General features: G+C 43.2%; 1 protein-coding gene across 6 annotated transcripts in view; it reads right to left on the minus strand.

The window, feature by feature from the left end:
• LOC142243730 (uncharacterized) overlaps positions 1-13,122 on the minus strand; it is a 1,240,762-nt gene that overhangs the window by 577,353 nt on the left and 650,287 nt on the right. The window lies entirely within an intron of this gene.

A 13,122-nucleotide genomic window follows, 5' to 3' on the forward strand; every position in this document is an offset into this window, starting at 1 on the left:
TGTGGTCGGCATTCCACAGTCTGACCGCTCGAACTGTAAAGAACCCTTTCCTATTTAGCTGCCGGAATCACTTTCTTCCACTCGCAGTGAGTGCCCCTGGTCCTTAGTATTGTCTTTGGAAGAAATAAGTCATGTGCCAGTCCTTTATATTGACCACACATGTATTTATACATATAAATGAGATCTCCTCTGAGACGTCTTTTTTTCTAAACTAAACAAATCTAACTTTTTCAACCTTTCATCATACGGGCGGCCTCCATTCCTCATCATACGGGCGGCCTCCATTCCTTGTTGTATTCTAGTTGCCGCCTTTGAACTGACTCTAAATTCTGAATGTCCTTTTTAAAATGCAGAGCCCAAAAGTGGATCCCATATTCCAGATGTGGCCTTACAAGTGATTTATAGAGGGGGAACAATACGTTGGGATCATGGAATCTAATCTCTCTTTTTATACACCCTAAAGTCTTGTTTGCTTTTGCAGCTGCTGCCTGACATTGAGTGCTGCTGCTCAGCTTATTTGTAATGAGAATACCCAAGTCCTTTTCCTGTTGTTTAGTCGAGAGTTTACTTCCATTTAATGTATACGCAGTTATAGGATTACTCCATCCTCGGTGCACTACTTTACATTTATCAACATTAAATCTCATTTGCCAAGTATCTGCCCATTCTGACATCTTATCCAGATCTTTTTGTAATATTGTACTATCAAGGTAAATATCCTACATAGTTTGGTGTTGTGAATGTCAGTTATGCTTTGGCTGCTGGGAGGCTCCCTCTTGTGGCCAGGAATAGTTTGGACATAGACCAGGTGTGTTGAGCAATGGGCGTTTCCATTGCTAACTCTCTGCTTATTTAAATCCTGGTCTGATAGAACAACTGACATCCGGCATAGCCTGCTTTGTTCACCAGCCTGCTTCATTCGGCTCCACACCACATCTACCCCAGATAAGTGCTTTGCTCTTTATTTGTTGTTTGGTTCTTTTACTCTTATCTGAGTTTGTCATTTGGTGTGGTTGTTTTCAGTTTATTTGCATGCAGGAATTTTCCCTCTCAGTTGCCTAGCTGGGAAACTCCCTGCAGTTTTGTTTGGAGTATTGCTCCTGTAAGTCCATGTGTTTGTGGCTTTTTGAATTTGTAATGATTCCTGTTTTCTGTTCATTGGTATGACAAGAGCGCCTGGTATAGGACAGAGTGCAGATCGCGCGATCTGAGGGCCTTTTTGTACTATCAGGAATTTGGAATTTTGCAGAGTTTTTCTCTGGCCACCATCAGCCCCTTTCCTGTCCTTTCCTATTTTAGTCAGTGGGGGCCTCACCTTTTGCTAATTCTATCATTTATCTGTGTATTGTGTTTTTCTATATCACTGCAGTCTTTGAATGTGGGGGGCTTGCTATTCTATATCTATTTTCTGAGGCAGAGAGTTATTTATCTTTCCTTCCTTTAGGATAGCTAGTTCTCCGGCTGGGTTCGCGGTGCACAGGATGTTAGTTCACCCCTCCGCTATTTCTAGTTGTGATGCTTAGTAAGGGGATGGCGGCCAGATTAGTTGCCAATGCTCTTGTCACCTTTTACCAATGATTTATGGTGGTCTTCCATGGTTCCGGATCATAACAGTTTGGTGTCATCAGCAAAGACTGATACTTTACTATCAATCCCATCCTCAAGGTCATTAATAAAGAGATTAAAAAGAATCGGTCCTAGCACAGATCCCTTAACACATAGGATATCCTAAGACTGCTGTATACATCACACAGTAGACGATTCTGTTTTATATACACCAGATAGGAAACACTGTGACTGCTGTATATACATCAAATAGGATATCCTAAGACTGCTGCACACATCACACAGGAGATGAGTCTTGTTTATATACACCACATAGGAGGCACTGTGACCTGAGACAGGTCTATATACATCACATAGAAGACACAGAGACTGCTGCATATACAACACATAGGAAACATCGAGACTACTGTATACAGGGGCATGCAAAAGTTTGGGCACTCCTGGTCAAAATCACTGTTATTGTGAACATTTAAGCAAATTGAAGATGAAATTATCTCTAAAAGGCATAAAGTTAAATATGACACATTTCCTTTGTATTTTAGAAAAAAAAAATAGATATTTTACATTTTTAAATTAAACATAAAAAGGACAATGGGCAGATGTAAAAGTTTGGACACCCTGCATGGTTAGTACTTAATAGAACCCCCTGTGGCAAGTATCATAGCTTGTAAACACTTTTTGTAGCAGCAAAGAGTCTTTCAATTCTTGTTTGAGGGATTTTCTTCCATTCTTCTTGGAAAAGTCTTCCAGTTCTGTGAGATTCCTGGCTTGTCTTGCATGCACTGCTCTTCATTGGAGACATTTTTCAGTTCTGTGAGATTCCTGGCTCGTCTTCCAGGTCTGTGAGATTCCTGGCTCATCTTCCAGTTCTGTGAGATTCCTGGCTCATCTTCCAGGTTTGTGAGATTCCTGGCTCATCTTCCAGTTCTGTGAGATTCCTTGCTCGTCTTAAATGCACTGCTCTTCGTTGGAGACGTTTTCCATTTCTGTGAGATTCATGGCTTGTTTTACAGTTCTGTGAGATTCCTGGCTCGTCTTGCATATTCTGCTCTTTTGAGGTCTAGCCAGTTTACAATGATGTTCAGTTCAGGGGACTGTGAGGCCACTGTAAAACCTTCAGCTTGGCCCTTTTGACTTCGTCTACTGTGGATTTTGACGTGTGATTAGGATCATTATCCATTTGTAGAAGCCATCCTCTTTTTGACTTAAACTTTTTTTTACAGATGGTGTTATTTTTGCATCAAGAATTTGTTGAAATTTCCTTGAATCCATTCTTCCTTATAGCCATGAAATATTCCTTGTGCCTTTCACTGCAACACAACCCCAAAGCATGATTGATCCACCCCCATGCTTAATGGTTGGCGATGTATTATTTTCCTAAAGTTCTGTGCCCTTTTCTCTCCACACATACCTTTGATCATTGTGGCCAGAGTTCTATTTAAACCACATTAGTCCACAGGACTTGTTTCCAAAATGCATCAGGCTTGATGTTCTTTTGCAGACTTCTGACGCTGAATTTTATGCTGAGGATGCAGGAGAGGCTGTTAAATGTTCCTGTAAAATGTTTTGCTGTTACACGGGGGTTCTTAAATTTTACTTGGTTTTCCAGATCTTATCTGACGTGCAGTGTTCAGGTCCAGACTCATTAGGTGTCATGGCGGCATCATGCTCTATTCACACTGCAGAGCCTGACAGGCAACCTGATGTCTCCTAGATGTTTATCCAGACCTGGGCATTGGCTGTTTCATGTGTTCTGTTCCTCAGTCCTGCATGAGTTAATTCCTGCTGATTTGGGGAACTTTGCTAGGAGCTCAGGTTGCTTATCACCAATCACAGCTGTCTTCTCCCTATACAAGATTCTGGACCTTTGCTACTTAGAGGCAATGATAGCTTCAGCTTAGCTCCAGCGATCCCGGTCTTGGTGGTGATCCAGTTTATGGTGATTTGTGTTATGATTTTGAGTGGTGTGGTCATTTCCCTGTTGTGCGTTTGTTTCCTTCCCTTTTCTTTAGTCCCCAGTACACATATTGTCTCTCCTTTGTGTTTGAGTGCAGTGTGTACGTGTTTTCGTTCTCCCTTGTCCATGTCGTTTCTGTGGGGTTTGTTATTGTATTTCCTGGGCCTTCCCAAGGGTGTCGGAGTAACATCAGGGCTTGAGTCATGAGTCTGAGGGCCAGCCTAGAGGCCACTGTTCTGTCATTACATAGCCCCTGACATTATCTTCACCTCCACTGTTCCTAGTAACTGATATTTCTAAATTATATTTCAAACTGAGGAAAGGACGACTTGAGAACGCTTTGCTATTTTCATATAACTTTCTCCTACTTTGTGGGTCTCCACCATTTTCAGACTGCTAGGCAGCTGCTTACAAGAACCCATGGCTGCTGTTTTTTTGGCACAAGGTTAAAGGAGGCTGAGTTTTTATAAAGCTGGGAAATTTGCATCACTCGGCCTTTCCCAACGATGGTAAAAAACAAGCCATAATCATAACAGGATAATAAAAGGTCTGAAACCCTGCTCAAAGTTATCGGAGCACACAAATTTCCAAGGGTGAACAAATTTTGCACCGGCCCATTTACTATTTTGTAATTTTTACAATGTAAAAGATGAAAATAATTTTTGGGTGGGTCCTAAAATACAAAGGAAATGTGTCATCTGTAGCTTTATGCCTTTTAGAGATCATTTCATCTTCAACTTGTATAAAAGGGACTGTCAGGTCATTTTTGCTAAGTAATCTGAAGCCAGCATGCTGTAAGTGTAAAGGCCACTTTACACAGATATAAATCTGTGGCAGATCTGTGGCAGATCTGTGGTAGATCTGTGGTAGATCTGTGGTAGATCTGTGGTAGATCTGTGGTTGCAGTGAAATTGTGGACAATCAGTGCCAGGTTTGTGGCTGTGTACAAATGGAACAATATGTCCATGATTTCACTGCAACCACAGATCTCCCAAAGATTTATCTCTGTGTGTGACGGGGCCTTTAAGCTATGTTCACACAGGACGTTTTTACAGTGTTTTTTTCCTGACCAAAACCTGATCTTGTGGCAGGATGTCTCCTGGGAATCATCTGCGGCTTTTGTGGCATTTTTACAGCATTTTTTCTGTGATGTGAAGACCAGCAAGGGTTCAAAAGTACCCGAGTGCTGGGCCGGGCCGAGATTGACCTGGATCTCTGGTAGTATAAAAAAAAAAAAAAAAAAAGTAGAAAATAAGTAAATAAATAAAGCAAGCGCGCTAAACTTACCAGTCTCTGGTAGATGCTAGAGTATATGGGCTCCTTTCAGGTATGTCGTCATTACACAGGCCCCTATCACATGGGGGCGAAGCATGAATGTAAATGAAGGGAGAAAACATCAACCTCCCAGTAACCTAGAAGGAACCCATACATTCTAGGCTCAACCGTACCTGCTCCCGCAGCCCCTCCTACTTCCGGTCCCGCACATTAGCCTCATGCATATTCATTACTTGCCCCACTGGAGTCTGTGACTGGTTGCAGTCAGACACGCCCCCAGCCTGTGTGACAGCGTCTGACTGCAACCAATCACAGACCCGGTCTGCAGGTCTATCGTACAGTAAAAAAATAAATAAAAAAAAAATTCCGTAGGGTCCCCCCTTATTATGATGCCCAGCACAGATAAATCATATGACTACAAGCTGCAGCCCCCAGCTGTGCTTATCTTGGCTGTGTATCAAAATAAGAGGGATCCCATGCTGTTTTTTTTTTAAAATTTTAAATAAAAAAAACAACAAAAAAAAACAGCGTGCTGTTCCCCCCAATATTGATATCCAGCCAAGATAAAGCTCACAGCTAGGGTCTGGTATTCTCAGAGTGGGGAGACCCAATCTAAAAATATCAGCCTGCAGCCGCCCAGGATTGTCACATCCATTAGATGTGACAATCCCATAGCTTAACCGTCTCTTCCCGAATCCTGGTGCGGTGGCAATCGGGGTAATAAGGGGTAATCGCAGCTCATAGCTGCAACTAAGCCCTAGATTGGTAATGGCAGGTGTCAATGAAACCCACCCATCAACATTCTGTAATAAGTGACAAGAAATAAACACCAACACTGAAAAAATCCTCTATCTGAAATAAAATAGAAAAAGCCGCCTCTTTCACCACTTTTAACAACCCCATAATCACCCCTGCAGATCCGATGTAATCCACACAAGGACCCACGGCGACTCAGCTCTGCTACATGTGAAGATCACAGCGAGCGGCCATAGAACAGGACTGCCCGCTATGACCTCCAAAGAATGAATGAGCTGCACGATCAGCGGTCACTTCACTCAGGTGATTCTCAGTTACAGGTTGCGATACCCATGACCATAAATAGTCTAAGTGAAGTCACCGCTGAATGCGCGGCTCACTCATTCTCTGTATAGACCCGCAGACCAGGCCTGTGATTGGTTCCAATATATAAAGAGAAGGGCTGCACACCAGCAGCAGTGCAAGAGGAATAAATGTGAAGCAGAAACTGCTGTGTGAATACTGACATGAAAAATAAAATAGCTATATGTAAAAATGAAAATATGACAATGGTATCTGCATTACTGCTATGAACTTTAAGAATAAAGAGAAATTTAGCTATTGAATTGATCAATACAACAGAGCCCCAACACCTCGTCACGGTATTCTCTTACATTGGGGTCAGAAGATTAAGAAATAACGTTTGGAACACTATGCTAAGTCTGAACTGGGTGCAAAAACCTATATAGTTAAGGTTTTTTATAGGGTTTTTGCACCCAGTTCAGACTTAGCATGGTGTTCTAAACGTTATTTCTTAATTTGTTTGTAGTCTTTCGTTTGTGAACCCACCCCCACCCATACCTATTGCCGGTCCATATTATACATATATAGCCTGGGTCTCAGCTTCCTATACAAAGTAGGGTTTTTTTAACTGCAAGAGAGGACACACATTAGCTAGGGACCCCAATGTAAGAAAATACTGTGACGAGGTTTTGGGGCTCTGTTGTATTGATCAATTCAATAGCTAAATTTCTCTTTATTCTTAAAGTTCATAGCAGTCATGCAGATACCATTGTCATATTTTCATTCTTACATACAGTATAGCTATTGTATTTTTCATGTCAGTATTCACACATCAGTTTCTGCTTTATATTTATTCCCCTTGCACTGTCGCTGGTGTGCAGCCCTTCTCTTTATAGAGAAGTTTTTTAGGGTTTTTGCACCCAGTTCAGATTTAGCATGGTGTTCCAAATGTTATTTCTTAATGTGATTGGTTGCAGTCAGATGCTGTCACTCAGGCTGGGGGCGCGTCTGACTGCAACCAATCACAGATGAAAGCAGTGAATATGTCATGAAAATAATGAGCGGGGAAATGGAGGGGACGCGGGAGCGTACAGCAGCGCCGGTGATTCGGTAAATATACTGCGCCTGCTAAAATTCCCCTATCCCCGACACCATTTTTATGTGCCGGCCAGACACCCTGGATCAATTCCGGGCTGGAACCGGGTTTTTTATTAACCGGGTCAGACCCGCGGATTCCGGGTATCTGTGAGTGCACCTGTCACTAGGGTGAAAACCGCAGCAGTATTGCTGAAAAGAATGGACATGTTCATTGTTTTTAGAACGCAGCAAAACCGGAGGCGGTTCATCAAACTGTCAGGAAACAATCCTGGCGGAGATTGTGTGTGCACGAGGTTTCAGAAATCTCATAGACTTTGCTGGGACTGTAAAAAACAGCATTTTATTAGCATGGATTTACATAAAACCAAGGCAAATCTGCAGCTAAAAACGCCCAGTGTGAACATAGCCTAAATATGGAGTTTATAACCCGCCATCTGTTATCTCAAAGTCTGCTTTTGTTTACCTTCAATGTTAGTTTAACCCCTTAGTGACGGAGCTAATTTTCACCTTAATGACCAGACCAAATTTTGCAATTCTGACCAGTGTCACTTTCTGAGGTTATAACTCTGGAACGCTCCAACGGTCCAAGTGATTCTGAGATTGTTTTTACGTTACATATTGGACTTCATGCTAGTACCAAATTTTTAACAATATTTTTTGCATTTATGAAAATATAGCAATTTTCAACTGTTGAATTTTTCTACCGTTAAACCAGAGATTTCTGTGACACAAAATAGTTAATAAATAACATTTCCCACTTGTCTACTTTACATCAGCACAAGTTTGAAAACAATTTTTTTTTTTCGTTAGGAAGTTAGAAGGGGTCAAAGTTCATCATCAATTTCTCATTTTTACATCAAAATTTACAAAACCATTTTTTTTGGGACCACCTCACATTTGAAGAGACTTTGAGAGGCCGAGATGACAGAAAATACCCAAAAGTGACCCCATTCTAAAAACTGCACCCCCAATGTACTCGAAACCACATCCAAGAAGTTTATTAACCCTTCAGGTGCTTCACAGGAAATAAAGCAATGTGGAATGAAAAAAAAGCAAAAAATAAACTTTTACCTAAAAATGTTGCTCTAGCCCCAATTTATTCACTTTTAAAAGAAATAACACAACAAAATGGACCCCAAAACTTGTTTCCCACTTTCTTATGAACGCGCCGATACCCCACATGTGGTCAGAAACCTCTGTTTGGACAAATGGGAGGGCTCGGAACAGAAGGAGCAATATTTGAATTTTGGAAAGCAATTTGGCCGAAATAGATTGCGGGCACCATGTTGCAGGTCCGCTAAGGTACCTAAACAGAAGAAACCCCTCACAAGTGACACCATTTTGGAAACTACACCTCTCGGGGTTTCTATCTAGGGGTACAGTGAGCATTTCGGGCCGACAGGTACTTCACAGCTTTTGATGATGTTACGTTGTCATATTACAAATTTTCATTTTTTTCTCAAAAATGTTGTTTTAGCATCAATTTTCTCACTTGTTTAAGAGAGAATTCCAAATATTGGACCCAAACATTTGTTACCCACTTTCTTATGAGCGCGGTGATACCTCACATGTGGTCAAAAACTTTTCTTTGGACAAATGAAAGGGCTTGGAACGGAATGAGCAATGAAGGGAATTTTGTTACTTACCGTAAATTCCTTTTCTTCTAGCTCCAATTGGGAGACCCAGACGATTGGGTGTATAGCTACTGCCTCCGGAGGCCACACAAAGTATTACACTCAAAAGTGTAAGGCCCCTCCCCTTCTGCATATTCACCCCCCGTGGATCACGGGCTGCTTCAGTTTTAGTGCAAAAGCAAGAAGGAGGAAAGCCAATAACTGGTTAAACAATTCAATCCGAAGGAACATCGGAGAACTGAAACCATTCAACATGAACAACATGTGTACCCGAACAACCAAAAAATCCCGAAGGAACAGGGGCGGGTGCTGGGTCTCCCAATTGGAGCTAGAAGAAAAGGAATTTACGGTAAGTAACAAAATTCCCTTCTTCTTCGGCGCTCCATTGGGAGACCCAGACGATTGGGACGTCCAAAAGCAGTCCCTGGGTGGGTAAATTAATACCTCAAGTTTGGACTGTAAAAACAGCCCTTCCCTACATGGAGGCAACCGCCGCCTGCAGGACTCTTCTACTTAGGCTGGCATCCGCCTAAGCGTAGGCATGCACCTGATAACGCTTGGTGAAGGTGTGCAGACTCGCCCAGGTAGCCGCCTGGCACACCTGCTGAGCCGTAGCCTGGTGCCGTAATGTCCAGGACGCACCCACGGCTCTGGTAGAATGGGCCTTCAGCCCTGATGGAACCGGAAGCCCAGCAGAACGGTAGGCTTCAAGAATTGGTTCCTTGATCCATCGAGCCAGGGTGGATTTGGAAGCCTGCGACCCTTTGCGCTGACCAGCGACAAGTACAAAGGGTGCATCCGAGCGGCGCAGGGGCGCCGTGCGGGAAATGTAGATTCTGAGCGCTCTCATCAGATCCAATAAATACAAATCCAATTCATATCGATGAACTGGATGAGGACAAAAGGAAGGTAAGGAAATATCCTGACTGAGATGAAAAGGGGGATACCACCTTAGGGAGAAACCCCGGAATCAGGCGCAGCACTACCTTGTCTTGGTGAAACACCAAGAAGGGAGCTTTGCTGCAACACCAAGAAGGGAGCTTTGCTGCGAGCTCGGACACTCTCTGAAGAGACGTGACCGCTACCAAAAAGGCCACTTTCTGTGAAAGTCGAGAAAGTGAAACATCCCTCAGAGGCTCAAAGGGCGGCTCCTGGAGAGCAATTAGTACCCTGTTCAGATCCCATGGGTCTAACGGCCTCTTGTACGGAGGGACAATGTGACAAACCCCCTGCAGGAACGTGCGTACCTGAGGAAGTCGCCCTATGCGCTTCTGAAAGAATACAGACAGCGCTGGGACTCGTCCGTTAAGGGAGCCGAGCGACAAACCTTTTCCCAAACCAGATTGCAGGAAGGAAGGAAAAGTAGGCAATGCAAATGTCCAGGGAGACACTCCCTGTTCGCACAAAGCATAAAACTGAAGCAGCCCGTGATCCACGGGGGGTGTATATGCAGAAGGGGAGGGGCCTTACACTTTTGAGTGTAATACTTTGTGTGGCCTCCGGAGGCAATAGCTATACACCCAATCGTCTGGGTCTCCCAATGGAGCGCCGAAGAAATTAGAATTTTAGAAAGCAAATTTGGATGAAAAAGATTGCGGCCCCCATGTCGCATTTGTAGGGCCACTAAGATACGTAAACAGCAGAAACCCCCCACAACTGACCCCATTTTGGAAACTAGACCCCTCAAGGAATTTATCTAGATGTTTGACGAGTACCCTGAATCCCCAGGTGCTTCACAAAATGTTATAACATTGAGCCATGAAAATAAAAAAATAAAATTTTACCATAAACTTGTTACTTCAACCAGTTAGCTTTTTTTGCCACACGGGTAACAGGAAAAAAAAAATCACTATAAAATTTATTGTGCAATTTCTCCTGAGTTTGGCGATACCTTATATGTGGTGGAAATCAACAGTTTGGGCTCGGCAGGGCTCGGAAGGGAAGGAGTGCCATTTGACTGAAATATTGGTTGGAATCAATATCGAACACCATGTTGCATTTGGAGACCCCCTGAGGTGCCTAAACAATGGAACTCCCCCACACGTGACCCCATTCTGGAAATTAGACCCCTCAAGGATTTCACCTAGGGGTATAGTTTGCATTTTGAATCCACAGGTACTTCACAGAATTTTATAACAATAGGTTGTCATGTTGAAAGTTTTCTTCTTTTTCACAAAAGAGATGCTTTAGTACCAAGTTTTCCACTTTTACAAGAGGTAACGCCAAAGAGTGGACCCCTCAGTTTGTTACCCACTTTCTTACGAGCGCAGTGATACCCTACACGTAGTCAAAACCTCTGTTTGGGCAAACGGCAGGACTTGGAAGGGAAGGTGCACTTATCAAATTTTGGATTGTTAGATTTGCAGAGCCTATGTGTTATCAGAACAATTGAAAACCCACATAAATGGATTTTTTGTACATTTTATCTTGGAGTGAAGGAAAATACCGCCAACTATATGGTAGACTTGTGCTTGTTCCAGAGATGAAGGAACACCAGGAGGGCTAGAAGGACACCTTAATTTTTCAGAGACTGATAGTACGTCTGTTTAGCACCATCAATCCCTATATGAGGGACAATTGTGCCAGCCGACATGGTACATCATAACAGGCTCCTACCCGCCAAGGTCGGAACCGCTATATACACAAAACAACCAGTCCCCTACAGGGTTATAAAAGTATTGTCCAGTGCAGGAGGTTCGGCAAGAACCATGCCGTAAAGCCCATGGTGTAAAATTACAGAACAGCTTCAGATCCTCCAATAAAATGATCATGCCCGGATCACCAAGACATAGTTGTAATAGCAGTCAGACTAAGATGACTGGTGCTAAAACTTTGTGAGTGATCAAATCTTGGAATTGTCAGATGATCAGATGTTTCAAGAACATTTGCGGGGTCCACACTCTGGAGTACGCAGACGTGGGCATGTGACCAGAATTTGTCTGCATAATACCTCGGTATGTGAGTGATCAAGTCCTGGAATTATTTGTGAAATGGGGTAAAATGTGTTTTACTGATGAAAATAGTAAATTTTATTTGACAAGTAACACAGGGGCTCACTACACAGGAAATATAAACGTTGTGGAAAATAACCCTACCACACAAATTGTGAATAGTGTATGACGTCTAATAATTGTGGGATGTGTGGTAGATCTCGAAGCAGGGGGTAACACAAAGTCCTGGCTGGGATGGGCACATGGAACAGTAATATCTTGAGTCGCTCCTCCTACCCTGCTTGTTACAGACCCGGCACCTTTTTTTGTGACGGTTTTGGGTGGGAGTAGGAGGCATGAGACGCATAAAATGTCGTTCTGTTAGTCTCTGGGCATTCTCTGACTCGAAGGCTGCCTCTGGTGCGATCAAGTCAAACAAGAGGGACTCAATTTTTTATTGGTATTGCAGAAATGTGAGGGCCCCTTGTGATTTTTTTATACAGTACAAAACTGTTGTAGGTAGCAATCTGTATCAGGTAGATTGCTACCTTTTTGTACCAGGCCCTTGTTTTCCGCTTTACCAGGTTTGGTTGGAGTACCTGGTCAGACAGGTCCACGCCACCCATAAACCTGTTGTATTGTGTCACACAGATGGGTTTTTGCTTGTCCCTGGTGGCTCCCCTGTCTCTGACCGACACAGTGGTGTCCTCATGCAGGGTGGTGAGAATGTAGACGTCCTTGCGGTCAGTCCACTTTACGGCAAGCAGTTTGTCATTTGCCAGTGTTAATCACGCCCCCTTCTCTAGACGTCTGGACACCAACTGTGCCGGCAAACCAACACGGTTTTTCCTTATTGACCCACAGGCCCCCATATTTGCAGCGTGGAGGGATTGCTATAGGGGGATACTGGTGCAATAGTTGTCGGAGTACACGTGGTAACCTTTACCATGAAATGGCGTCATTAGCTTTCAAACAATTTTTCCTGGGATGCCAATTATCTGGGGACAGTTGGGTGGGCTTATTTGGCGGTCCCTACCCATAAATGATAAAGTTGCACGTATACCCGATGGTGCCTTCACATACTTTATATAATTTTATGCCATACTTGGCTCTTTTGGAGGGAATAAACTGACGGAACGAGAGACGGCCCTTGTAACTCATTAAGGACTTGTCAACCGAAACATTCTCCTCTGGGCTGTAGGAATGATTCTTTCAGGAGGGATATTAGAGGTTTCAATTTATTAAGGTGGTCATAATTGGAGTCAGTTCTTAGGGGGGACTTGGGAATTATCACTAAAATGGAGGAATCTCAATAGGGTCTCGTATCGGGTTCGGAACATTATGGCTGCAAATACAGGGGTGGCGTGGACAGATTTAGTTGCCCAGTAGGAGCGGAGACCGGGTTTTTTCACTATTCCCATGTTGAGGGTAATGCCTAAAAATGTTTTGATTTACGGGACACTTGTGGGAATCCAGGCCCGGGAATGGACAGATGTCGGCATTTAGGCAATATATTGACGGCCGTATAAGTTGGTGTGGTGGGTGATGAGCTCAAGAACATGTTGGGTAACAAAAATTTGGAAAAAATCCAGTGGGGCAAAATTGGTGACATTTATTTTTATGC

This window comes from Anomaloglossus baeobatrachus, chromosome 6 (assembly GCF_048569485.1).
Source record: "Anomaloglossus baeobatrachus isolate aAnoBae1 chromosome 6, aAnoBae1.hap1, whole genome shotgun sequence".
Classification (NCBI taxonomy): Eukaryota; Metazoa; Chordata; class Amphibia; order Anura; family Aromobatidae; genus Anomaloglossus; species Anomaloglossus baeobatrachus.